This window comes from Falco punctatus (assembly GCF_963210335.1).
Source record: "Falco punctatus genome assembly, chromosome: 5".
Classification (NCBI taxonomy): domain Eukaryota; kingdom Metazoa; phylum Chordata; class Aves; order Falconiformes; family Falconidae; genus Falco; species Falco punctatus.
Window position 1 is genome coordinate 84,468,112 of NC_137584.1, and position 26,563 is coordinate 84,494,674.

General features: G+C 39.2%; 1 protein-coding gene across 9 annotated transcripts in view; it reads left to right on the plus strand.

Annotated features, from left to right (window-relative positions):
• Positions 1 to 26,563, plus strand: part of CHRM3 (cholinergic receptor muscarinic 3) — a 379,451-nt gene that overhangs the window by 101,890 nt on the left and 250,998 nt on the right. Inside the window, exon 1 of one of the 9 annotated variants that reach the window (XM_080389752.1) lies at positions 1 to 22,592. The exons of the other annotated variants lie outside the window; for them this stretch is intronic. The gene's annotated coding sequence lies outside the window, so the exon portion shown is untranslated. The remainder of the gene's footprint in view (positions 22,593 to 26,563) is intronic. 9 annotated transcript variants of the gene reach the window in all.

A 26,563-nucleotide genomic window follows, 5' to 3' on the forward strand; every position in this document is an offset into this window, starting at 1 on the left:
GAAAGGAGGTCTACATTGAAGCAGACAGTTGAATGGGCTAACCTTTGTGTGTGTGGAAGAGAAACTTGTAGGACTACAGCTGTAGGGGTAAAGGGTTGTGCAGTAGCAAATAGTTTTTAAAAATGCTGTACAATGCAAAGAGAACTAATACAAATAGAAAAGCAATGAGAATTGTAGCTCCGTTTCTGGAAACTGCAGGTCAGTAGCTACTGGCTAGTGATGATGTGGTGGGCAAATGTATTAGTTCTTTTCCTTTATCTTAAACTGCAGTGTGATAAGGGAATATATCAACAAAACTTAAGATGGTGGTTGACTTTGTTATTGATAGACAGGCATATGTGTGTCAGATTGGCAGGTTTTCCCTTTTCAGTAATACATTCATCTTTCACTTAAATAGCATAGTGCCTACCAGGACTCTTAAATAAAAATATGAGTGACTATTAGTTTTCCTCCCATTCCATATCGCCACTTAAAAAAAAACCAAGCCAGTAGTTTTGTGAAAGCAATTACATGGAAGGCGAAGATGAACTGTACTTCTCAGAAGCAGCAGACGGTGTTTATACTGTTCACTACTGAGTCAGTAATTTTCATTCTCACTCAACTCAATGAAAGCTGTGTTTGTTTGCCAAAGGGAATGCTTAAGAGGCACAAATGTGCAAGCAAGATTAAAAAAGGTGTATTGGGTTTATGTGGCAAGGTTTTGGTAGTGGCGGGGTTACAGGGGTGGCATCTGTGAGAAGCTGCTAGAAGCTTCCCCTTTGGCTGATAGAGACAGTGCCAGCTGGCTCCAAGTCAGACCCACCGCTGGCCGAGGACAAGCCAACCAGCAGCCATGGCAGAACCTCTGGAACAGCATATTGAAGAAGGGGAAGCAGTTACTGTGCCATACAGCAATAGCAGCTGAAGAGTGGCATGAGAATATGTGAGAGCAACAACTCTGCAGATGCCAAGGGCAGTGCAGAAGGAGGGCAGGAGGTGCTTGAGGGGCCAGAGCAGATATTCCCATGAAGACTATGGTGAGACAGGCTGTGCCACTGCAGCCCATGGAGGTTAATGATGGAGCAGATAGCACCTGCAGCCTGTGGAGGACCAGAGCAGGTGGATGTGCCCAAAGGAGGCTGTGTCCCCATGGGAAGCCTGTGCTGGAACTGGCTCCTGGCAGGAGCAATCCATGGGGAGAGGGGTCCAGGCTGGAGCAGGTTTGCTGGCAGAGGTTGTGACCCTGTTGGGACGCACACTGGAGCAGTCTGTTCCTGAAGGACTGCACGCCATGGAAAGGACCCACGCTGGAGCAGTTAGTGAAGCACTGCAGCCTGTGACAGGGACCTCAGGGAGTAGGGGAAGAGTGTGAGGCGTCCTCCCACTGCAGAGGAAGTAGTGGCGGAGACAATGTGTGATAAACTGACTGCAAACCCCGTTCCTCATCCCTCTGTGTTACTGTGGTGGAGGAGGCAGAGAAAATCAGGACGAAAGTTTAGCCTAGGAAGAAGGGAAGGGTAGGGGGAAGGTGTTTTTAAAATTCGGTTGGTGGTTTGTGTGTGTGTGTTTGTTTGTTTTTTGCATTATCCTACTCTGATTTGATTGGGAATAAATTAAATGAATTCTTCCCCAACTTGAGTCTGTTTTGTCTGTGATGGTAATTGGCATGTGATCTCCCCCTGTCCTTATGTCCATTCATGAGCCCTTCCTTACATTTTTTTACTTCCCTGTCCAGTTGAGGAGGAGTAGGAGTAATAGAGTGGCTTTGGTGAACACCTGGCATCCAGCCAGGGGCAACCCATCACAGAAGGTTTATAAAAAGAACAATATATTTGCTCATCCTTGAAAAATGGTAGGGCATCAAATCCACTTTTGGTGTTTTTTTCTTTAATGCATAGAAACCTTTCAGTTGGTCTTTAAAGACTGCCCAAGACATGATCGCTTTCTGCTGCAGTCTGTCCAGAAATTTCTGATTTTCTTTTGCAATTATGTTAGTTTGAATGCTTCCAGCTTGAGCTAGATCTCATGGATAGAACTTTAAGCTACAAATTTGTATGAATTCAGACACAAAACTGCTGTGATTCTTTCTTTAATGTCCAAACTCTTTGGGAACTGATAAGTTTTTTTTTTGGTGCTGCTATCAAAGTTTTAGTTTCATACCCAGTGCTGAAAGATTTTTTGATGTTTATTTTACTGCTAAAAAGTTAATGAAAGTGTTCATTCAAATCTGATTTTCATTACTATGATTCTGAAGATCATATTTTATATAAGCTATGTTTCTCATAAGCACAACCCAAGTGATCCATCATTAAAAGCACATTTTTACAAGCAGCAAGGAGAGTTTTAAAGCTATTTACATTTCCACCCAGTTTAGGGAAGAAAAATGTCATTTGTCATATCAACTTCTGCATTCAGCATAATGTATTGCCATCTGTGAATAAAATATTGAAGCTGAATGGATAGTGTGATTCTTACTACTGTATGTTGTTGTTTGGGGAGGAGACAGGGAAGCAGACAATGTTAAGTTCTAAAATGAAAATCGTAATTCTGGAAAGACTTTCTCTTCAGGAATGCTAAGTGAGCATGGATTTAGTTTTGTAGATTTGTACTAAACACTTTCTTGAATCAGGTTGGAAAAAAAAGAATGTAGGACTTTCAGCTGCTCATTTAAGTAAGTGTATGTTGAGTCCGTCATCTGTAAATGTGGTTCAGTGAATAGCTACTTGGAGTCCAGGACCTTTGTGAAACATTACGTGCTGAAGCTTTTCAGGGAACTTGTGATCAAATCTGTTGCTGATGTGAGCTTCCAGGAGCAGCTCCTGAATTATGAGTTTGGTAAAATCAAACTTTTAAATGCCTGAAACAGGAGACTGAAGGTTATGTGACTCTTGTAGGCTGACAGCAATGATCAGGGGATCCATTAAGATCCAGGATACAGCTGAAGATGTTCAGGCCTAAAAAATTTCAGTGTAATTTATTTACCACAACATTATCACACATACACAATTCTAACTCGCTGTTATATTTGCAAGTTAAGAAAATGGAGGTTCAAAAATAAATGTGATCAGATATTTTTGTTTCCAAGAAGAAAGTATTGAAATCAAAAAAAATTATAACATACAGATTACTTTTTAATGTAGCTAAAAAACCTAGCAATCTGCCAATATTAGCATGCAGAGATCTTATCCTTGTTATAGCAGTTTGAAACTTTCCATGGTACAATGAGTCATGTGGGTGACCATTATCTTTCTCTGTGTCAGATCTCATCAACTTATTTCACTTGATATGTTGGTTTGCTTCTAGGAATAAGGCACTCATTTTCCATCAGCTGTACAGTTTTGCTTCTGTTTCTCTTAACATTTCATTGTCATAACTATTCTTATAGCTATTATGGAGAGCAAAAGTTCCTTTAAAAAACCAAAAAAACAAACAACAAAACCCACAAAACCTCATCCTTTTGGGTTTTTTTAAAGGTGGGAATATTTCCTTGATATGGCTCATGTAATGGGATGGGTGGGAATTTATTTGCATTATGTATTGATTTATATGACAGGTACAGTTGAATACTGAGAACGCTTGTGTTGTAGCCTTTTGTGGTTGTGTGACTTGTATGACTTTGATCCTGCTTTCTGTATTGGAGTTGGAATTGGGCATTGCAATGTCATAAGAAGAGTGTTTCTGAATCTTAATGTTAATAATACCAAAAAAACCTCCATTTCAAGATTGTTCCTTTCAATTATTGAGATTTTTTTTTTTAATTGACTGTGTGTTTGAAACTGTGGTGGTGTTAGCTTTTGGTTTAGCCCCTATTTTCCTTCATTATGCGTTTATTTTTTTACTATATAAAAAAAATAACTTTTGGTGCCCTTTTGCTGGGTTTTTCCAATGATAATGCTGCTGCTCCTGACCTCACTGAGAACAAGTGCAAGGCTTTGTGGTTTCATTGGCAACTGGATTGAATTTACATATTAAATTGTTAATTTAATTTCTGTATGGATTATAGAAAGTCATGCACCAAACTCATGGCTAGTTCCAGGTTAGTATTGACAGTTTAGGGAATGGAATTTAGTTACTGTACTGTTTTCAAAAATAGTCCTATAAAAAGAAGCATTTCTGTGAGAAATTTGAGAATTCTAGTGGTTCAGCTGGTAAGTTATGCTAGAGCCTGACCGTATGTACTAGAAAACTTTAGTGCCAACACTTCCTCACTCCCTCGAACTCTGATGCCAACTGTCTTGGATTATTAATGATTAAGAGTAATGAATAGGTGCAGGAAACATTCACTCATCATGCCTGGTTAGCTCATGCAGAAAGTTAAACCTGAAAAGGTAAAACATTAAGAGGAGGCAATATAGAAGAAGTGTTCATAAATTTGATGACTGCATGTATACATCATCTGGCTGTGTTTCTGTCTTCCTTAATGGTGTGGTGTGACACCTAGCACTATTAAGCTAAAGGCTGGTTGGTTTTTTTGGTTTGTTTTGGATTTGGGCAAATTTTCAGTTTGGTCTGTATTTCACTTTCCTTCCCTGCCCCCCCCCCCCGCTTTTTTTTTTTTTAAGTTTGGACAAGGAAAAGTATAGAGTTTTTTCTGCACAGTTTTACCCATGGATTTTATTTATAAAATTTTTCTGTAGTTTTCCGGTAGCAGTGGTTCAAAAATCCTCCCATTTTCTTCTACCAAAGGTATTGCCCTCCCCTAGTTAAAATGAAACAGAAATACAAAGTCTGGAAATTCTTGGCCAGTTGCTCTTGTTTGGGTAGCGGTGTGGAGTGTACGTGTACAAGACATACTTCAAGGACTGTCCTAATCAACTTAAGCAAAATAAATTGAAATAAATATCCCTAAACTATTTGCAGCAGTTAAATAACATTAATTTAAATGAGATTAAAGATATAATATGCATAGTTATTTTCACATGACGATATGCTTAATACTCTTCCTCTTATCCTAGTTCAGAGTAACAGACAGCCTAGAACCCATTATTTGAGGATTATTATTTCCCTTCTGAATTTCTATTCTCCTTTTTTCCCCTCTGCTGGCTAGCTATATAATTATTCCAAATATTCTTGTTTGCATGTTATTTACAAGTTTGGTTCTATTGCAGTGGTATGTGTGTGTATATATATCTATATGTGTTAAAAAAGACTTTCAGTTTTGAGCTGGAAGTAGTTCCATGGAACTGAAACAAATATTCTAAATAGCTAATTAAGGTCAAAATCATAAGAATAGAGGTTGTTATCCACAGCTTCAGGTAGGAATTTTTGGTTTTGATTGTGCATGTTAATAGATCTCAGGTGTGCAAAACACATGACTCCTTGAGGAAACTTGAGTGAAACAGCATGTGGAACAGAGTTGAAGTTTTACATATTAAACCCCAATTGTATTGTGTGTGTGAAGGCAAGAAAGTTCCATTCTGAGTCTGAAGAGTGAAAAGTCCTTGATCCAGTATTGCTGTAATAGGAATGTGATTGATTATAGATTTGTGATGTTTTGCCATTTTGTCTTTTCAGCAAAATGTAGACAGAAAGAATGCTGACTGAGAGCTGAATGTCTATATTGGAGCAAAAAGATGAGCATCTAGTGATTTTTATCAGTCAAACAGTTTTCAATGGCTTTAACTTGGTGTTTCAATGGTATTAATAGATTGCTAGACTGCACTATTTATTAGCAAGTCTTTACCTTGCTTGCTAAATCTTCATTGTCTGGATGTAGTGAAATGTTACATGCACTTGAGCTGTTATCATGGATGTCACTGGGATATCACGTAAATATGTGAAAATGGCATCAGCAGTAATGTAGTGCAGAATGCTTTAAACTGGATAAATGATTGTATGTTAAAGCTTTGCACGGTCAGCTATGTTTGCAAAATAGTTACTGAGTATTTCTTAATCTTCTGAACTTTATCTAAAGTGATGGTCTTATAAATTTAACTAAAATGTCTAATTTGGGCAAAGAAAAGGTCATTAAAATGTGGAAATTATTCATGAGTCTGCTGGAGGATATAAGGTTGAATGTGCATTGTACGTTTGACTGAAAGGCTAGTTTTACTTTTGTAATTTCAAATATGGTGTGCAAACAGCTGTAGAAATGATGTATTGCAACGTTTTATCCTGAAGAACATAGTAAAGAAACATGGGCTAACATCTGGGTGGGTATGAATTAGCAACGTTCCATTAGCTCCGATTTACTTATGCCAGTTCGTAGCTCCTCTAAAGTCATCTCCAGCTTTGCACGGAACACCTACTATGTGCACTCTATGTTCTGCAAGCCCTGAGGATTTAAAATACCTGTAGCTGAAGCTTTTTTAGGCCTCTTGGTGGGGGGGTGGGGGGAGGAATAATATAAAAATGCACTATGTAGACAGACTGTGTACCATCTGCTTTGTTTTCCTTTTGCACACCTTTGGTGTCTTAAAAGTTTGTGTTGCTTCTGTATTGTTTGTTGATCTTTCTGAGATGAAAGTTACAGAAAATGTCAGCTGGGTGTTGCAGTTTCCATACTGGGGGTGGGGTGGGGGTGAGGGTGGAAAGTGTAAGTAGTGATTTGTGAATTCCCATGGTGATATGTAAAAGCTTTTAGTGCCAATCTTATATTTCAGGAGTTCCTTGAAATTGTAATGAGAGTTGAGCTTAAATGCACAAAAGTTTATATGCTACAAAGCAACTTTACTGCATAATAACTTCAGTACAAAAACTTGAGAGAAATAACTCTGGACTGAGGAATAAGTTTTCTGACAAAGCCTGTAAAAATTAGTCAGCTAGCTACAGTCAAGGTAACTTGACTTTTTTTCAGGCATGACCAATGGGTCTCTGCAGTTCCAAAACAGCTATATTACCGTCTCAGAAAACTTTTAAACCCTTCAGCTTAGACAGCAGATGGACACAATACTGTCTAATTTTCACTGAGTTAGTGCTATGGGAGTTCCCTTTTGCTGTTCGTGTTATTTCTGTTTAGTCAAAATTCAGAGAAGGGTGATGGGGACAGTTACCTGATTGCAGAAACAGGCTGGCCACCCAGAAGGGTTTAAAGCTTAATAATAACTCTAGTTAATGGGGAGGAGTTGGGAAAGGTTGTTTCTGTCATTCATGGATTTGAAGCAGCCAATGCTTTAAAACTTCAGCATTACTATTACAGCTTGAAAGTCTAGGTAGATACTTCTTGTTTCCAGGAGAATGTAGAAGTTGCCTCGAAGTGAGGGACTGGGAGCCTGGAGGCTATGGCAGGCATGAGATAATGGAAGTGGTGGTGAAATAGTTTATTACAATGTATTCCTTCTTGAACATACATAAGCATTCACACAGACACCTCGCCATGAGGGAGAAATGTCAAGGTTTGGCTTTTGGAAGTCTTTGTATATAATTTTAACGTGACTCCATCATGGTAGGATGCACTTGAATCTTGATATGCTTGTGAGTTTGTAAACTGCTGTTTGCTAATGACTCATTTATGCAAAGGGTTTTATTTTTTGCCCTCTGAAAAATGGAGCTGCTAATCTGCTTTAATAAAAAGCTTCTCTGTCCCACCCCCCCAGAAATTGCTTTATTCAGTGTTGGTTAATTCCATGGGATATTTGCCACAGGATGGGACAAATTATGATGTTTTTTCCAGGTGTTCAGCTAGAGGAAGTAGTTTGGAAGTGGGTTTCCAGTTTCCCAGCCATCTGTTAAAGCTTTTGTGCTTGATGCTCTTTTTTTTTTTTTATTTCTAAGGCTGCAGTATATTTCTCACTAAACTATAAGGCTGTGGTAGGCAACAGTTTCCCTGAAGTGGGTTGCTGAAAAATTCTTCAATGACAAATGTAAGCCAGTACTGTTATGTGTCAGTGTTAGCAGGTGCTTCACCATTAATGTGAACTGCAATCAGAACCATCAGTATGTCACAGGAGAGAAGCAACTAATGTATGTTGGAGGAAAAAAAAAAAAAAGTGAGCATGCGTGATTGTGGATTAAGGCATTTGGGAGCTCTTGTACAGGGGAAGAAAGGCAGAATTAGGGTCAATACTGGAAGACTGTAGGCTTTCTTTATACAAAGACATGGTGTTTTAAATCAAATAGATCAGAAGTGAAATGTTTTCTCCCTTACTCAAGGATAATGTATCAGCAGACAATTTTCTAGCTCATTTTGATCATAGAGACAATAGGGCAGTTTTGAATTAGGTAGATTAGTCAGTGGTCTTCTGCCAAACAGTTTATGCTGTAAGCAGTGTGGAAAGAATTCCTGTGTATGCTCAAACAAGTTGAGTCCGTTTTTTTTTTTTTTTGTCTGTTTATGAGTCTGCCTGTGCAAAAGGGATTCCTGTGCTCGGCCTCAGTTGCAGAAGAGTTCATCACCAGAAGTGCGGTAGTCTGGCAAGCCAACAGAAAAGGTGAGAACATGGACATCAGTTGCCAGACCATCACAGGCCATTAATTTTACCTTAATTACGCTTTGGCCCATGATTAATATAGGTCATTGCTGCATGGTCACATTGTAGATCATGCTGAATATTGTACAATGACAAGTACAACTCCTCTGAGTCATTTTGACTCTGGCTTAAACAGTCATTGTTTAAACAGGGTAAGGAAACTGTTTATTTTAAAAATATTTCCAAGAAGTCCTAATCCCCTTTTGGGGCAAATGGAAGAGTTTCTGCTATGAGATTACTTTAAATTGTAGAAAGCAGTCAGGTTGAATACTGAAAAGGAAACAGAACAGATACTTTAAGAGCTGTTATGCTTTCTCCGCAAGTGAAGTGACAGATTTTCTTTGGGTTGTGTAGATTTGCTCTTTAGCCCAAGGGCAGTGTGGAACATCTTTGCAGGTCAAGAGATGAGCTGATCAGGCAAAAAAAGCGTTCTCAAGAGAAGACTTTGGACCAAAAGTGCTTAAAGCAGCCTAGCTCAATGCCTGTACATCCACAGAACTCATTACTGTAGTAGGAGCATCATTGGGTAAGAAGGGGGAGTTCATTATCTTAGCATAGGTCATTCATTCACCATACAAGATAGCATTATGTCGTTTGTTCTAAGGAGTTTTGAACATCTAGTTCTTCTGGTTTTCATTGCTTGCAGGTCATGGTTACATCTTGTGTAGCCCAGGTAGCATCCACTTGAGCAAGAACTGCAGCCTTGCTGTCACATTCCTCTTCCTTAGCACACACCACTCTTTCTGTCCTAATTCCAAGTCAGATGTTTTCTTTCTCCATATGTTTCATATCACATGCTATAGCTTCAGTGGGAGGGGCCAGTGCCTGTGTCTCACAAAGGGAAGAGTTGCATCTGAGTGGCTTGTGAGATGGCTGTCCTGTAGCCCTGCTGTCACCATGCAGGCCATTGAGCAGCCCTCCAAGCGTCATGCTTTGTCCTGGTGTTTTCAGGGGATCTGAAGTTACCATCACTTTGCCTGAAAGCATTTAACTATCAAATGCAGAAATCCTGGAGCTACCTCAGGAGTAGCTGGGTGGTCTGTGCAGCAAGGGCAGGAGCACAGCTGGGACTGACGGTCTCTGTGTACCATGTTCCTGTTAATCATTCAAAGCCTTTGGAAGAAGCCCTGCCAAGGACAATAGTATAGTCTCAAACTTAAATGTGTTCTTGAGAAGTCAGAAGTGTGTGTTTGAACCCACAAGTTTGATTCTTTGCTGCCCCTGAGAATCCTGTTTGGCCTGAGTGACAATTGTAAATCCTGCGCATGGGCTCTTATTTCAAACCTAAGCCTGTATTTACATGCCTTTTCTGAGCTGGTTGGGTGTAACGTATTTGTTTGACAGAATATGATTCAATTTGGTCTCTGTTTTGCCAGAAAAAAATTTTGAATAGTAGTAATTCAGGTTTAATCCCCCCAAATTAATTAAATCTGTTGGCTTCACAGTTTTATTTAAAGGCAAAAGATTTATAATTCTGAGTTTCTTGTGTGTTTATATAAGAAACAATGTGAGAGGATTAAAAGTTGAGTCACTTCAAGGCGTAAACTAAATTATTTGCTGACAAACTCACATAAAAAAATAATAAAAAAACCCACCACAAACAACCCCAACCCCAAACCCTTCACGTGTTATCTTAGTAGAGGTTATATTCTTGGAAGTTGTTTGTTTACTGGTACCTTCTTTCAGGAGTAATGGCTAAATACATAAACATACATGTATGTAAGTTCAGTCCTGCAATGCATGCTTCTTGTTCCAGGATTGCAGGAGTCTGACAGGAGCTTCCATAAATGACGACTGCTCTTTTCTGCAGTTTTAATTACATGTGCATAGATGTAGTATGTCTTCAGAAGCTTGAGATTCCCTTCTTGTTGTCACAGACAGTTATGTGAGAGGTTTTTTGCTCATAGGACCAGATGATAGCTTTCTTGCAGTGACGAGCACATGGGAGTAGGAAGAAGAGAGCTCTTTTCACCGAGTCCTACATAATTACGTTTAAAATGATGGAATGAGTCAAGACTAAGTAGTCTGGGCATGCATGCGTACTTACAGGTTAATTTAAGTACAGTTCTTACATTTCTTAGATAATTTCCTTATTTTTTTATATGTTTGCAAGAATATGAAATTTGCATTCATTAAGGCGAAAATGTAACAGAAAACTTTCCCTGCTATACCTTATTCCATATACAAAGTACTTGAATAATTTGATCGCAGTAGTTGTTCAGCACTCTCATGTACATATATTCTTCATTGCCTTGATATCTTACGGAATTTGTTCTTGTGTGGAAGTAAACAAAAATGTTCCGTCTTTGCTATTTTAAGCAACAAGTGGAAACTTTCGTGGGTGAAACAGTTTAAATGTAAACTGAAACAGCTTTCAAGTTGAAGTTCAATTTTGGGGTTACAAACTGCTTTTGTAAGACTTCATTGCTTCTTTCAGATATGAGTATGACTGCAAGACACCGTTAGGATTTCCTTGAGGTAGCAGGAGGGGGTAAATGTCTGAGAAGACTGAGGAGCTGGAAACCTTTACTCTTTCATTCAAAGTCTCTGTGGGCTTCTGTGGTAGGAACCCAATAATGAGAAAAGCATTTGACTAAAAAATGGTAACTGCCTACGGTGTTTTGCCTCATCTTTCCTTCACCTGCCTTTTGGTCTCCTCTAGATACTTCGTACATCTAGGGTGTAGAAAAACTGTAGTCTCACCCAAAGCTCTCTTTAGGTGCTATTATGTTATAAACATATCCTTTTGTTTATATTTTCAAATTTGTGTAGTATGTTGCTTTTGTACTCACTGTCAAAATATCAATTGTAACTACTGGTATGCCTCTTCTCAACTCCTATTTTTGATTTGCATTTAACTGAAGATAAGGTACCTGCAATTGCATGTCAAGTTTGGTATGCTGCTCAGCTACAGAGATAACAGCCAACTAGAGATACTAATCAATGGTAAGAGAGTTGTAAAAACAATCATATGGAGCTCATAACGATCCCAATTTGTTCACTTCGGATACTGGATAACCTTTTCTGGGGTCCCAGTGTAGATCTGTGAGAAGTAAGTTGAACATGGTTTTGACCATCAGGTGCTTAACCAAAATGAATTAAGCTGGAATAGATTCAAATATTGTGCCCAGTCCTTTCCCAGCAGCATGCTAAAGGAAAATATGCTGAATTCTTCCTCTGTAAGAACCAATAGGAATTAATGAGTTCACCTCTATAGAAACAGTTAAATTTATGATGTCGGACTGAATCTTCCTGATACTTGTATAAAAAACACCGTGAGAGGTAAAGCTAGTGGTTCTTACTATCCAGGTGTATGAGCATTGTTAGTGCAGCTCCAACTGCTTAAATCTTTCAGTTTTGCACATCTGCACAAGAACTGAGAGGAATGGTGTGGTGTTTGGTTTTGGTTTTGGGTTTTTTTTGGTGGGTTTTTTAGTTCTGTCTTAACATCATGCTAAATTAGCCTCAGAGAAGTGTTTATCTTTTCAAAAGTCACCTTTTTACTTTGCTGTGTTGATCTCTGAAGCCATAATGGACTACAAGGCAAGAATACCTGGATTAAAGTTTAGTATGTTTTGAGCCTAGGGCTGTACTATCAGTACTAGAACAGCCTGAATCAAAATACTCCATTTTTGGAAGGTACTCCCACCTTAACATGGTTTGAATTTTCTGTAGCATGGAGCTTTTCTCCTTCATTCTCTTGTTTCTTCCAAGTTCTAATTTAATTACCATTTAGAAAAGTGAAAAGTAGCACCAGGTGAGCTAAAGATTTATTGGCTTAAATTATTTTTGTGAACAGTAGAATGATTCTTTTGTTTTGCATAGCTGGTTTAAACAATGTTTATTTTCATCCTTAACAGAAACCAATTTGAGTTGGAGCAAAAATGAAGCACCATGTAATCTGAGCAATATACTTACTGTGCAGAACATGTCTCAACAAATACTGTCAAATATTGACAAATATTGTGTACTGATACATACTTGAGAAATTATTGATAGTATTGTCATTGCAATAAGGTTTGTCTATGAAACAAATGGCATGGGTAATCCTGTGTTTCTGTACCTCGTTGTATTTCCCAAACTGGGCTAAATTATAGTATAAGCGTATTTATGCTAGTTTAGTAATAAGTTGAGATGAAATGGTAGCAGGTAGGAGGAATGCTGTTGCTGTGAGCAGACTGGCTATGGTTGAAGCATAAAGCTTTCTGCTAGAGCTGAACCTTTAAAGACTACAAGGATCACCTCACTTGCTCCTGAGGCACAGCATTCTCTGAGGCAATACATAGGACATGTAAAAATCTACACATATGGTATATGACAGTTTAGGATAGGTGGCAATGCATTTAAACTGCAGGCATGGTACAGTTGTCTAAAATGAAGTTTTGCTGCTAGTCCAGGGTTAAGGCTGGTCTCTGCAAATGACATCAGATATCTGGTTACAAATAACTCAAAGTTTCCACCTGTGTGATGGTTCTTACTAACAGGCTCATGGGGTTTTGGTGTGGTACTGACATCGACGAGTGCCGATTTCCATAAAGATACCATTACGTGTACACTGCTTGCTTCCACTCAAATATCTACCTAGTGCAACCTGTATTTTCTTGTTGCCCTACCAAAGCTTATGTCTATGACATCTGAGAACTTGTTGCATCTTTTTGCATGGTGTGAAGTACCTAGCTTATTTTTACTGTACAACTTCTTGCATATCTATATGAATTTATTAAACACTCTGGAATGCTATAAAAGCATTAAAGTTTTCATATATCTTAAAAAAAAATATGCTGGTTTAAAAAAATAATTCACAGGTGAGGTAAAGTCCGTGAGATATTTCTGTCCAATTTATATATGCTATTATCTTTCTTCTTAAGACTAGATGAAACTGGCTTTGGATAGGTGGTATCATTTCTTAATGCACACTAGAAAAGACCTTGAGGTTTTTGCTCAACATTCCCTCACCTGTACCCATCTCCCTTGTTTTGTTACTTTATATTGATAGTTGTTTTGCTAGAAGATGTTTTTAATTGATGAGTGCCATTGTTTTTCCTCCTTGGCTATGGTAGGCTATTTTTGTTTGTTCTATTGAAAGCATAAACAAAGGTTACATCGCCATATGGTAATCTGCTCATATGTACACACATCTAAAATAAATTGTTAGTGTACTTTGTTCTTAATTTTCAATGTTTTTTCTTGAAAAGGTGGTTAGTTTCAAACCGAATATTTAATTTAAAATATATATTCCCATTACTAGAAAAGCTGAATGTAATTTTTGACAAATAGAATACAATAAGTTTAAAAGACATATTTTTCTCTATATTTGAAAAATAAGAACAAAAATATTTTAGAAAGTTATGCTTTTAGCTTATTGGCTTAATTAACTTTGAAATATTAAATCATTATGCCAGTTTCAGATATTCATTGGAAAACTTGAAAATACTGATTAGAAGCGAAGCCTTCACTAATACTATAGCCAACATCTAGAACTACCTCTGAAGGTGCTTGTATCAAAAGATAGCAAGTTTGCTTGAAAATATGTTGAAATTCAGTGCTTCTAGAAGTAATTTTTGAAGCGATATTTTCAATTTGTGGGTGATCTTTTAAAGATACATTTAGAAGAGGTTTCATTTATTGGGTAGAAGGGAAAGGAGTTACTTTTAATTTTTACTTGTTTCTTTAGTGTCTCCAGTTGTGTTCATTGTGTAATAGAAATCTAGTCAGCTTTCTTGGTCTGAAATACTTCTTGGAATAAACTAAATTTGTAACTTATTCTGAAATTTTGTAGAGGAAGAAATAAGCATGTTTGGTCAGGAAAAACTGAAATGAATGAGGTCGGTTTAGTTGAGATTAACATTTTAATCGCTGTCCGAATAATTGTGGTACATTGTAAGAGCTGCTGCGTTTTTTCATACTGGCTTTTATCTGTATAATGCGTGGCCACTGTTAGCATGTGTTGACTCCTGCCTTGTTCAGATATTAAAGCTGACCCAAAGTCAAACATCTCTGCCATCTTCTATAAAACTGCTTATTTTGCAGAAGCTAGTTCTTCTTTTTTTTTGGTTTTTAAATTCATACTGGAATTAATTCAACTGTAACTAGTTAAATTAGTCCACTCTGCCTTTGTAGAGTACTTAAGGCACGCTAATAGAAAGTCTGCAAGATATGGGGCTTAGCTTTCAGCTTGGAGGGGGTGGGGTGGGTGTGCAGACCCTCACACACCCAGATGTATTTTAATGTTACTGCTCATTTGAATAATTCTGCTTTATGTCAACATTTTCAGTCTTCAGTGAGAAACTGTATGTGTCAGAAGAAATGAGCACCTAAAGTGCAGCTCGGACAGAATTCAGGATCTCTGTCTAAACAAATTTATACCTTGCTTGTTAAGTGGCAGACGCTTAAAATATCTTGATAATCTAATTTTTTTTTCACCATGATACAGGGGAAAGTGAAACATGTGGAAGGCTGTGTACTTGCTTAGTACTAAGTGGTTTAGCAAGGGAGGAATAAAAACAAAAAAATGTCTGCAGTGAATGAGTATGAACTGGAGGGAAAACAAAAGCACTAGGAAGGTTTCTGATTGTTGGCCTTTCAAGTAGAGCATTTCTTCCTTTCGCTCCTTTAGACTCATGAAAGCTTTACATGGCCCTGGTCACCCCTGAGATTTCTGACTGCCCTGATAAGGGCTCAGAAAGAGCTGGCTGAGGCTGGCGCTGGGAAGTCAGCCCAGAAAGGAAGGAAGGTCACACAAAGGGAAACCATGTGAGGAGCCTGAGGATCACATCACCTGCTTGAGGAAGACAGATGTAAGATCAGTCCCCTGTAACAGCCTGAAACGTTGAAAGCTGTTCCTTTGCTGGGAGGTACCTTACCTGTACCGACTGGAAGGCAGCAGAAGCAGCACAGCTTTTGCAGTCCCTTGGCCCTTGTTGAGAAGGGAGAGAACGGTTTCTGTTCCTTGCTTCCAGGACAGGTTATGCATTATTTCTAGTGAGTCCTAATATAAAATACTTAAGCAGTCCCGGAATGGAAGAATGGAAGTTGGGAATGTGCTCATCACTTTATTGCACTAACTTGCGTTATCAGCAAAGCATATACTAAATTTATTAAGAATAGGCTGCCATCTCAAAAGTGGCTCTTCAAAAAGAAGCCTGTCCATCTTTTCAGAGCTTAAAATAATTTTTGTTAATGATCTAAAAACAAAGGTGAAATCATTGGCAATTGTGCTGTATACATGCTTTATCAAAACAGTGAACAACTATGACTGAAATCAAAGGAGTTAGATGAAGCAACCACTTCCTAAAATCGAGCAAGTCAGACCCCGGTCATAGGGCTGGGAATCACAGGCTGAAACAGTTGGACTTCAAAAAGGCCAATACCTGAGATCATGTCCCCTAGGTGGTGCTGTAGAAGAAAATGCTTGTGATATGCTTATTTTCATTATATATATGTGAGAGTATGCAAATATATATATATATATAGGAATATATACACAGCAGTGTGTGTATATATTTATATATGAAAACTGGTGCAAATTGTTGAGGCTGACCCTAGGCAGCATAGCCTTTTGGTATTTGCATTGAAAAGAAGTGTTAGGGAAAGAGGAAGAAAAAGGATTGAAAAGAACATGTGAACAAGGAGTTAGGAGAAATGCCTCTGAAAAAAAAAAAAAAATTCAGAGCTCAGTTTGCTAACCAAATCAAAGATTGGAAGTTAACACCATAATAGCACAAAGGAATTTTGAGGATAGAAAGCCAAGGACTAAAGCATTCTCTGCTCAAATGCTACAGACAGATGCAGGATGACTGAGATCAAGGTCCTGATTTTAGCATGAGCAGGGACAAGTTACCAGAATCTGTGAATGTTCTCCAACCCCCAGCACTCCTTCATCACGCCTCCGTGCTGTGCTGGCAACTGTGCTCTGGCAAGTTAGCACTGGCAGAGTTAAATACAGCAGATTAAATTATTAAAATGAGATTTACAAGCTACAGGTCAGAAAAAAAATATTTCTGTGAAGATACAGTATCTTCTGACCTTAAGTTTGATTAAGTGCTCTTATACCTCAAAGGGACATTCTTGATGTTTTACAGTTAAATTGACTATTCTTGTGGTAGGACAAGGGGTAATGGTTTTAAATTAAAAGAGGGTATATTCAATCTAGATTTAAAGAATATATTTTTTACGATGAGGGTGGTGAAACATTGGAACAAGTTGGCCAGAGAGGTGGTAGATGCCCCATCCCTTGAAAAGTTCAAGGTCAGATTGGATGGGGCTCTGAGCAACTTGATCTAGTTGACGATCTCCCTGCTCATTGCAGGGGGGAGTGAACAGATGACCTTTAAAGGTCCTTTCCAACCCAAACCATTCTTCGATTGATTTGTCTACAGAGAGGTTGTATGATGGCCTTACAAGGTAGTTGGGGTTAAAATGTAGTCTAGTTGCAGTGCATTGGTTAGCATCAGTATTGGACACACTAAAAGATAGTGCCTCCAGTATCTGTCTGGTCACAGACCACTTACATTCTGATTATGTCCTCATGACACATGGTTGAATTCTATAGAACAATTGCTACTGTTGTCACAAAATAGAAAAAATAATACACCCTCATCTGGAAAACTTTGATTCAGTTTAAGTCTGTATTTCTTTTTTGCCTTGGCTTTATACCTTGAAAATGATACTAAAAATCCTCCTATTGGAGCATTTTTAAAAAGCGTTTTTCAGAGACGGTAAAAATGTGCATTTTTGTCTGCACAATATGCATTGAGATGTTTCTAAAAAGTGACATTCACTATTGTTTAATAAGCCTTTTGAGTACTTCTCATTAAAGGGAATTACTCAGAGTATTTCTTATAAAGTAATATCTCCTGGAAATTATGCTCTCAGAATTTACTTTGTAGTGCATTTTGGTTTTGTGCTAACTTCAACTGTTAGAACAGAAACCTGAAAAGTGCCATTTAATGTGAGGAAATATTTTTCAGATGACATTTCAAACCAATAAAATGCATCTTCCGAAATTCGTGTGCCCTTTTTTCTCCTATTTTAACAAATTGTGTTGCAGAAATACCTCTCTATAGTGTTTGATTTTTTTTTTTTTATTGAATGGTAATACAAAGGAAGACTTAATGAAGACACTAGTCTAAATGCCTGTTGCTGCTGTTCAGAAGAGTTGAAGGTAATGGCACATTAACCTTGGTATGCTAGTTGTTTGGGAGAGCTCTGGGGGAATCACTCTTTCAGCTTACACTAAATTAAACATCTTCTGGTTATTAAAGTTTCATTCCAAGAAACTATGATTGATTTGTATAGTAATGCTTAAGTAAGGATTTAAGTTGGTAAGGCTTAAATTTCTGTTCACTTAAAGATGATTCAGTAAAGAACCCTTGTGCTTTAAGACCACAAAAAAAATATATATGTATAAAAACAACAAACAACTAATGAGTTTTAATTAAAAATGCTGATGTTTCAGTTGCTTCTGGTATTACCCTAGCAGTAAACTACATGCCTAAAGATTCTTTCAATAATGTTGGTTATTAGTGGTAGTTGTGTGGGGTTTTGCGTTGGTTTTCATAGTTAAACTTTCCAAACCACTGCTGGTCCTTCTCCTCATCACAACAACCTTAAATGGGAGCCGCAGAGTAGAGGGAGATCTGTCTTCATCTGTATCCCCAAGTGATACCTTTATTTTCCCCACTGCATGTGCACAAATGCTGCCAGGGACTCTTCATTCAACCCTGAACAGGTGGGAAGGGCCACCTCCTTACAATTTCTCTGAGAGAGATTGAGCTCTTCAAGAGGAAAACCTCTCTTTACCTGCATCAGTGTCCCATTCAGCAGAATAGATCGGTGGCCTCTGGACAACTGAAAACACCAAAATGCAGCTGTCAGTTTTGTCTCCGTTAAATCATTCAAGTTATTTTCTAAAACTAAGGAATCAAAAATTAATTCAGGTAACATTAATTCAGTAGCTGTTTTGAATGTCTTAGTACAATAGAAATCCTGTTACGTTAAAAGACAGACGATTGAGGCTGTTAACATTTAGCACTGATCACACAGCAGTATTATTAGTACTCTTCTTTTTTATACCCTTCCACCCTGTGGAAGGGAGGGTTTGTGTGCCAGTGTGCACATCATGGTTTGTTCTACCACTGTCCTGTTAATCTCTGTGAGCTGTTTGTTTGGCTGGCTTTAGTCCAGGAAAATCTTTATTTATTGAAAGTAGTCTTCCACTGGATTTTGAAATTTAGAATATTTTTTTTCTCTTCTACCTCACATACAGTGCATTTCCTGAGGTCAGTACATGTGTGTGGACAAAGAACTTATTTTTGTATTATCTTCTGTTAAATCTTTTCCTGCTAACCATTGTCTTGGGTCTTTTATGTGCTTTTTTTTGTTGCTTGCTTTTTTTTTTTTTTCTTTTTCTTCTGGCTGACTGACTGTTTGACTGTACCATGAATTTCTTAAAGTTCTTGCATGGTGAGATGTTGAACAAAATTTTGTGTCATGGATTTGGATGGTAGTAAGGCAGAATATCAAAAGTCTCAGAACTTTCTGAAGTACTCTGCATTCCTCCTAAGTAAAACAGCTTTGAAACTAAAGTTTCTACTTGAGTTCTGTGAAGGTGCTTTGAACTGCAGGATGCTCCCACCTCCCAAACATTTGCTACTCCCATGAACTTCTTAGAACCCAGTTGATCTGTACTTGACTGTCTCTGCAAATCTTCTATTTGTGACTTCAAAATCTTGAGGTCTGTGGTGCTGCTGCAGCTGCTATCAACTCTTTATTTTCCCGTATTTGTTGCATACCTGCAGGTGGCATCTCTGCTGTTGCTTTCTCACTTATTCTGTCCTTGGTTCCAAACCAAAAAGTAACAAAATATTGTTGGCCTGGTTGTTATGCTAAGTGTCACTTATCTATGGTGATATACTGTCATTTAAAAAAATGGGGGGAGGTAATTCATTCCCTCCTTAGCATAAAAGCTTTTAGTAAATAGAAGGTGGGATGGGCTGGGAGCCAGGAGACTGGGTGCTCTTGTCTCTCTTCTGAAAACTGTGGTTGCTTGGTCTAGGCAGTTCACAATCCCTGTTGATCCAAGCCTCTGGTGTCGTTTTTAATGTGGACATAACTAGCATTTTGTATATATTTAATGCTATACTCAGTCGTTTTAGCGAGTGTTTGAAATGGTTCAGATCTCAGCTGTTTATCACACTTTGATCTCATAATACTTCGGGCATGAATGTGCAAAATATGTATTCAGCAGAATCTGTTTACATCTGACATCCTTAGTAGGGCACACTTTTGCTTCAGAGGCAAGCAAGTAACTTGGGAAGTACGATATTGAGGCTGCCATTGTCCTGGGGTAATACAAACAATGTTACAAATATTTTCTGTGGCACAGCAAAGTGTGGGCAGAAAGGTTGTCTTAAGGGGAAGAAAAAAAAAAATCCTATGCTAGCTGCTAACTATGAGCATCTTCAGGAGTCCATGGTACAGCCAGCCGCACTGTCTATTCCTCTTGCAGCTTCTCCATTACCATGGAGGCAGAGAGAGATGTAAAAGATTGTGTGTTCATGTCCTACTGATCCACCATATGAAACGAACAGTGTGGGATGAGCATTTATTATGAATATGCATGAATATGAATATGAATAGCATATGCAGTAGTCCTGCCCCTGTGCACTAAGCATTTTCTTATTAGAACTTTGTGGGCATGTCTCCCCTCTCCTCCTCATCCTGCTTGCTATATTAAAGAATTCTTAGTAATAGAAGTGCTGAAAAAAACCAGGCGGCTCTATCTATAAACAGAATAGTAATGGATTTCAGTAAAAAAATAATAACTTTTTTGAAACTTTAGCCCTACTCTTTCATCACATAGTGCTTTCAGCCATATGCTGCTTCATAAAGACAAGTAGAATTACTGAAAGGGAACATCTTCAGGAAGGTGGTATCTATTTGTGTTTTGTAAGCCAATAGCTGTTTGCTTGTGTGCAATTAAGGAGAGAACAACAAATAATATGTCAGTTTATTACAGAAATAAGAGTAAAATAGCAGTCAAAATATTTGTGCTATTAGCTTCACGTAAGCCTTGGAGATCTGCTTGACTTTGTGTATTTGAAACTGATGAAAAATGGGATAGCAAAGCATCAGAGTACAACCTTTGTGGTGATGCCTGAATGTGGTGATGTCCGAGAACCAGTCTGAAAAAAGGAAATCCCAGTCTCCATTTAGGGGGAGAGTACAGTAAGAATATTCTAGATTTCTGACAACAACGATAGATTTCTGACATAATGGCATTATCTGACTTCAAATCCAAAACATATATAGCATCTAACTCAAAGAAACAAATGGAAGCAAGGCAAGGGAAAAAGTCTTCAGAGGAATCTCCACGATGCAAACAGTTTGCTTGTAAGGAGCAGTGCAAAGCATGGAGCAGAGAGGCACGCCTACTGGCATAAGCAGTATTTTTCTCTTTTGACAGAGAGACTGAATTTGTAGGATGGTTATGCTTCTCACAAAACTGAACAGGAAAGAACATAATGTACCAGGGGAGGAAAAAAAAAAAGAAACAGAAGTATATATATCCTGCAAAACTATTTGTTTAATAAACTACTACATCCCCTAGCTGGACTAATTTCCTTGAGCATGATGGAACATGGATGTTGCTTGTATATTTGACACTGAAATTGTTAGATAGCCAAAATTGTAACAATTGAAGGTAAAACCTACTCATATGTGAGCATAAGTAAAAGCTAGGTGGTGTAGTAGCTAAATCACATTTGTAGTTGACAGAGAAAGCAGTATACTTGGTAGCTGAAAGCAGGTGGAGGCAACAATAGTGTGAATATATACAGCAGTTTAATGCTGAAGAAAACATCAGAAGCCTACCTAGTCCCTTCTCTATTTTCATAAATCATAGACCAGTCTGGGTTGCAAAGGACCTTTAAAGACCATCTAGTTCCAACCCCGCTGCCATGGGCAGGGACACCTGCCACTAGACCAGGTTGCTCCAAGCCCCATCCAGCCTGGCCTTGGACACTGCCAGGGATGGGGCTGCCAGAACTTCTCTGGGCAGCCTGTTAATAGGGTCTCGCCACCCTCACAGTAAAGAACTTCTTCCTAATGTCTACTCTAAATCTACCTTCTTTCAGTTTAAAGGCATTACCCCTTGTCCTATCATTACATGCCCTTGTAAAAAGTCCCTCTCCAGCATTCTTGTAGGGCCCCCTTTAAGTATCGGAAGACTACTATCTGGTGACATCTGATTCTGAAAGGAAGAATGTTTCATATAAAAGTAAATTTTAAAACAAAGAAACAAAAAAAACCCAACCCAATTGAATGAATTCAGTGCCATTGCACCACAGAGAAAAAGTAAAATAATAAATGTACCGTGACCAAAGATCCATTCGGTTAAACGTTCATAGCTACAAACGATATGCATGTAATGGTGAAAGGACTATTTCAAAATCCAGCAGTCCTAGACCATAGGAAGGGGTGGGGGGATAACAGGGCAGCCAAGCAGAAAAAGTATTAAATCTCTTCAGCTTCACTGTAGACACTGTAGAGGGAAATCTGGATGCATTAGGATAGTGCTCTGATCAGGAAAAGTTGTGTATAAGGTCACGTGTGTTTTTTTGGTGTGGTTTGTTTGTTTGTTTGTTTGTTTGTTTGTTTGTTTTTGTGTGTGTGACCAGAGGTTTTCCAGAGTCAGTCCCTGCTGTGCTGCTGCTGTGAGGCTGTCTGCAGGCTGAGTTCTCAGCAGTGCACACAGGACCCGTTCCCTCCTTCATGAGGTCCACCTTCCTGTGCCTGTGGTTTGACAGCGGCATTGCAGTTTCATCCCAGGGTGTCTATCTCTGCATTACTCTGTCACCACTTACTAAAAGTGCTGTCTGAGGCATGCAAATATAAGACACAAAGCTATGAATACAGTTGCAGCACCAGAAACAATGTGTATCTAAATTGTTTGGTAAAAGATGATGTATACCTCCATTGGTATGAATCACAGAAGCACCAATAATTTTCCAGCTCTCCAGTAGGAGAAAAAGTATTGGAACTTTGCCACACCATCCAACTTTCACAAGTTCACATTTGTGTTATCTGGGAAAAGGGCAAGAGGCAAACTGGAAGTTCCTTCTGCTCTCCTGAAGTAGCAGGGAAGATGTTGGCTACATTGGCTGTGTTCCAAAAATCACCAGCAGAAGTCAACAGAAAAATAAGGTATTGATGAATTTCATTACTACTTATATCATTACCACTGAAATTTCACCCTAGGTATGAGGAAAGGAGGTTGCATTTACTATTTCATTTTTAGAAAAGGCCAAACCAAAGCAATAGTAAGAATGTCTTGTAATGACTGCAGCAGGCAAACAGGGTAGGAGTTGGTGGTGCTGTGTGCCCAGAAGTGCTTATTGCAAGGTAACTCTGCAGCTGATCTGTGCCTCTTGACAATAAAATTAATAATTCCATGTAGATTTCTCCTGGCTTCTTACTGAGTTTTGTGAAGAAGGCTTCTGACCTACATTTGCTTTAAATAATAGCTGTTGTTTCAAAATTATCTCCCAATTGTAGAAACTGAAATTTATTACAAAATCGTGATGTTTTATAGCTTAATAATGTCTTATTAATAAAAAAAATTGGAATTCTTAATATGGATCTTATTTTAGCCTTGTTAAAGGAAAGGGAAATAAAATGTTTTGACCTCAGTTTGTGCATGCTGGCTATTGGGGCTTCTGGGTAGGTTCTAAGTTTTTGGACATGTGTGCATGTCCTGCTTTCCAGAGGATCACAAAACCAAACAGTTGCTTAACAGACTCTTGAGCCTGCATTTCTGAATGTCTGATAAGAGAAGCCTGATCATCTGTTGGGGCTGGGTAGAAGGATACAGACTTAATCTCCAGGAATAGCAAGGTCTGTCTGTGTTGGAGAGGGTAAGCAGAACCAAACAAAAAGCAAACTCTGGATTGTTGTGTTAAAAACATGACTAGTGCTTAATATTGATTTTTAAAAATAGCCTGAAGGGTATTCATTAATTCATTAGTGTTGGCGATTACATCTCCCTAAACCTTTCCATCCAGTCATGCTTCCTGGCAAGAGTGAGGAACTTTTATTTTCTTGTTGGTCTTCTGATCTAATTGAGCAGGTGGCAAAATAACAATGTTTATTAAACAAAAAAATAAATTAGATTTTACTGCTTTGTAGGACCCAAATATTTGGCCCAAGTACTGTGTCTTAGTGAGTTACTATAGTTCAGCTGAGCTTTTTTTTTTTTTTTTTTTTCCCTTGAGTATGGAAGGAGCGGAAAACATGCACTTGGTTGGTGACTGTGTGTTACCAGACATGCAGCATCTGAGTAAGCTATGAGAAGGCAAATTTATGTCAAACGTCTTTTGGAATTGCTTTTGGACTTCAAATAACTTTTTTGTTGTGTGGGGTTTTTTTTTTTTGTTTGTTTGTTTTAAACTCTGTCATGCAGAGTGTTTCTACCTTGGAGAACATGTTGATCTCCTGAGTCACTGATCTTGGATGATTAGAAAATAAAGCTTTGTGTACTTGATTTAAATAGTTGGAGTGGCCTGTGTCGGTAAGGAAACTTTGTTTAAGATTAAATTTTTAAATCTTTACTTTTGCATGGCTTAAAGTGCATCTTGTTAGACTAAATACAGTCCTAAACTGTAGGTAGATGTGTGTGTGCAGGTGATGCCAAAAATTTAATTCAAACCAGTTTTAATTCATATTTTCACTAAAAGGATTTGACGGTCTTTTATTGATGAGTCTCATGTGTTTATGACATGGAAGCAGCTGTTGGCTTGTTTGGAAATAGGTGGGTACTTCTGTTGTGGTACAAGTAATGATTGGAGGTTTTTGCATTCTTCAAACTTTGTAGCTGAAATTAAATTTTAAAGACCCTCAAACCTTTCCATCCTACACTGGAATGGAAGTAGCAGCTGTTGAGATCTTGAGAGTAAGACTTCTGTAATTAGGAGCAGGCAAGCATTTGATTGAGCCCCTCAGTGTGCTTACATATAGGAGAAAGGGGAAAGCTTGGTACCCATCCCTGCCTGAGGGACCCTCATGTAGTGTCAGGCAATTCCTTTAGTTGGGATGGGGTATCACTCTATCACCTCTCTTCTCTGTCTCCATCCAACCTGCGCTTTCTTTTTTCTTCACCAACCCTCAACCCCCACCCCAATTAAAAGAAGCATGTAGGTGCTTGTAAAGTATTGGGAGAACTCAGTCTGGTGGACAGTTTGAAGATCTGTGAGGAGTTAAGACAGGAGACTCTCTTGACGTTAAAGGACAAATAAGTCATGTAGGGAATCACAGGTCTGGCATTTAAGGACACTTGTGAAAATCTAAACCCCATTGGGACTCAGGGACGAGGCAGGATATTTGAAGGCTGCTGCTCTCAGCCTGTGTAACTGAATTTCTTCTAGCCCATTTGTTGATCTGGGCCTAACTGCCACAACGGACCGAGCATACAAATCTTTGCTAAATGATAGGAAAAAACAGATTGGTTAAGCATCTTGCTTAAAATAGGTGTCCCCTGTGGAGGAACTCTATTGCAAACCCATATATCATTATATTTTTAAGTGTGCTTCAGGGTGCAATAATCATGCATATTTCAGTAAAAACAAAAATATGATGGGTTGCAGAAGTCTGATATAACTGTATAATTTGTGAAGGACTTCATAAGGCTTCACTGTCTGTCTTCCTTACAGCCAGTTCAGTTTGTATCTATAGAAAAAAATAACTAGGGGGGGTGGAGGGGGCCCCCCCGGGGATTAGTAAAACTTACTATAGTAGTTAGATTTCCAAAGGCTGTTTTTCAGAAAAATTAATGATCTACAGAGGCAGAAAAAAAAAATTACAATATTTAGTGTGAATTCAGGTTACATAGTATTTTTAGAAAGAATGTAAAATAAAAAGCCACTAACTCTAACCTGGGGAATAGGGCTTAATTCAACATCAAGTTCTTTGGATTCATCAGTGTGTTAAATTTAATGAACAATTTCCTAATATATAGTGAAAATATTTTAAAGCTTATTAAGAATAGTTTTAATTAAATATAAAGATACACACTGACTTTAGAGGAGTCATATCAAGTTAAAATCATAGAATCACTTAGGTTGGAAAAGACCTTTAAGATCACTGAATTAAACTGTTAACCCACTTGTTATCTAGGAGAAGAGACTGCCCCCCCCTGCCTACGGCCCCTGTCAGGTGGCTGCGGAGAGCGATCAGGTCCCCCCTGAGCCCCCTCCTCTCCAGGCCAACCCCCCCAGGTCCCTCAGCCGCCCCTCACAAGGCTGGTGCCCCAGCCCCTGCCCCAGCCCCCTGCCCGGCTCTGGACACGCTCCAGCCCCTCCACGTCCCCCTGCAGTGAGGGGCCCAAAGCTGAACACAGGGGTCCAGGGGCGGCCTCACCGGTGCCCAGCGCAGGGGGACGGGCACTGCCCTGGTCCTGCTGGCCACGCTGTGTCTGCTACAAGCCAGGATGCTGTTGGCCGCCTTGGCCACCTGGGCACGCTGCTGGCTCCTGTTCAGATGTCCATCAACCAGCACCCCCAGGCCCTTTCCCACCAGGCAGCTTCCCAGCCCCCTGCCCCAGCCTGTAGCGCTGTGTGGGGTTGCTGTGACCCACGTGCAGGACCCGGCACTGAGCCTGGTTGACCCTCATACAACTGGCCTTGTCCCATCAGTCCAGCCTGCCCAGCTCCCCCTGCAGAGCCTCCTGCCCTCAGGCAGATCAACATTCCTGCCAGCTTGGCATCATCTGAAAACTTCTGAGGGTGCACTTGATTTCCTCTTCCAGATTGTTGATAAAGAGATTAAACAGGTCTGGCCCCAGCACTGAGCCCTGGGGAAGACCACTTGTGAGTGGCCACCAGCGGGATGTAACTCCATTCACCACCACTCTTCAGACTTGGCCATCCAGCCAGGTTTTTGCCCAGCATAGATAACACCCATCCGAGCCATGAGCAGCCATTTTCTACCAGGAGAATGCTGTGGGTAACAGTGTCTAAGGTCCAACAGACAACATCCACAGCCTTTCCCTCATCCACTAAGTGGGTCATCTTGTCATAGAAGGGGATCAGGCTTTTCAAGCAGGACCTGCCTTTCATAGCCCCATGCTGGCTGGGCCTGATCTCCCGGTTGTCCTGCACATGCCACGTGATGGCTCAGGCTGA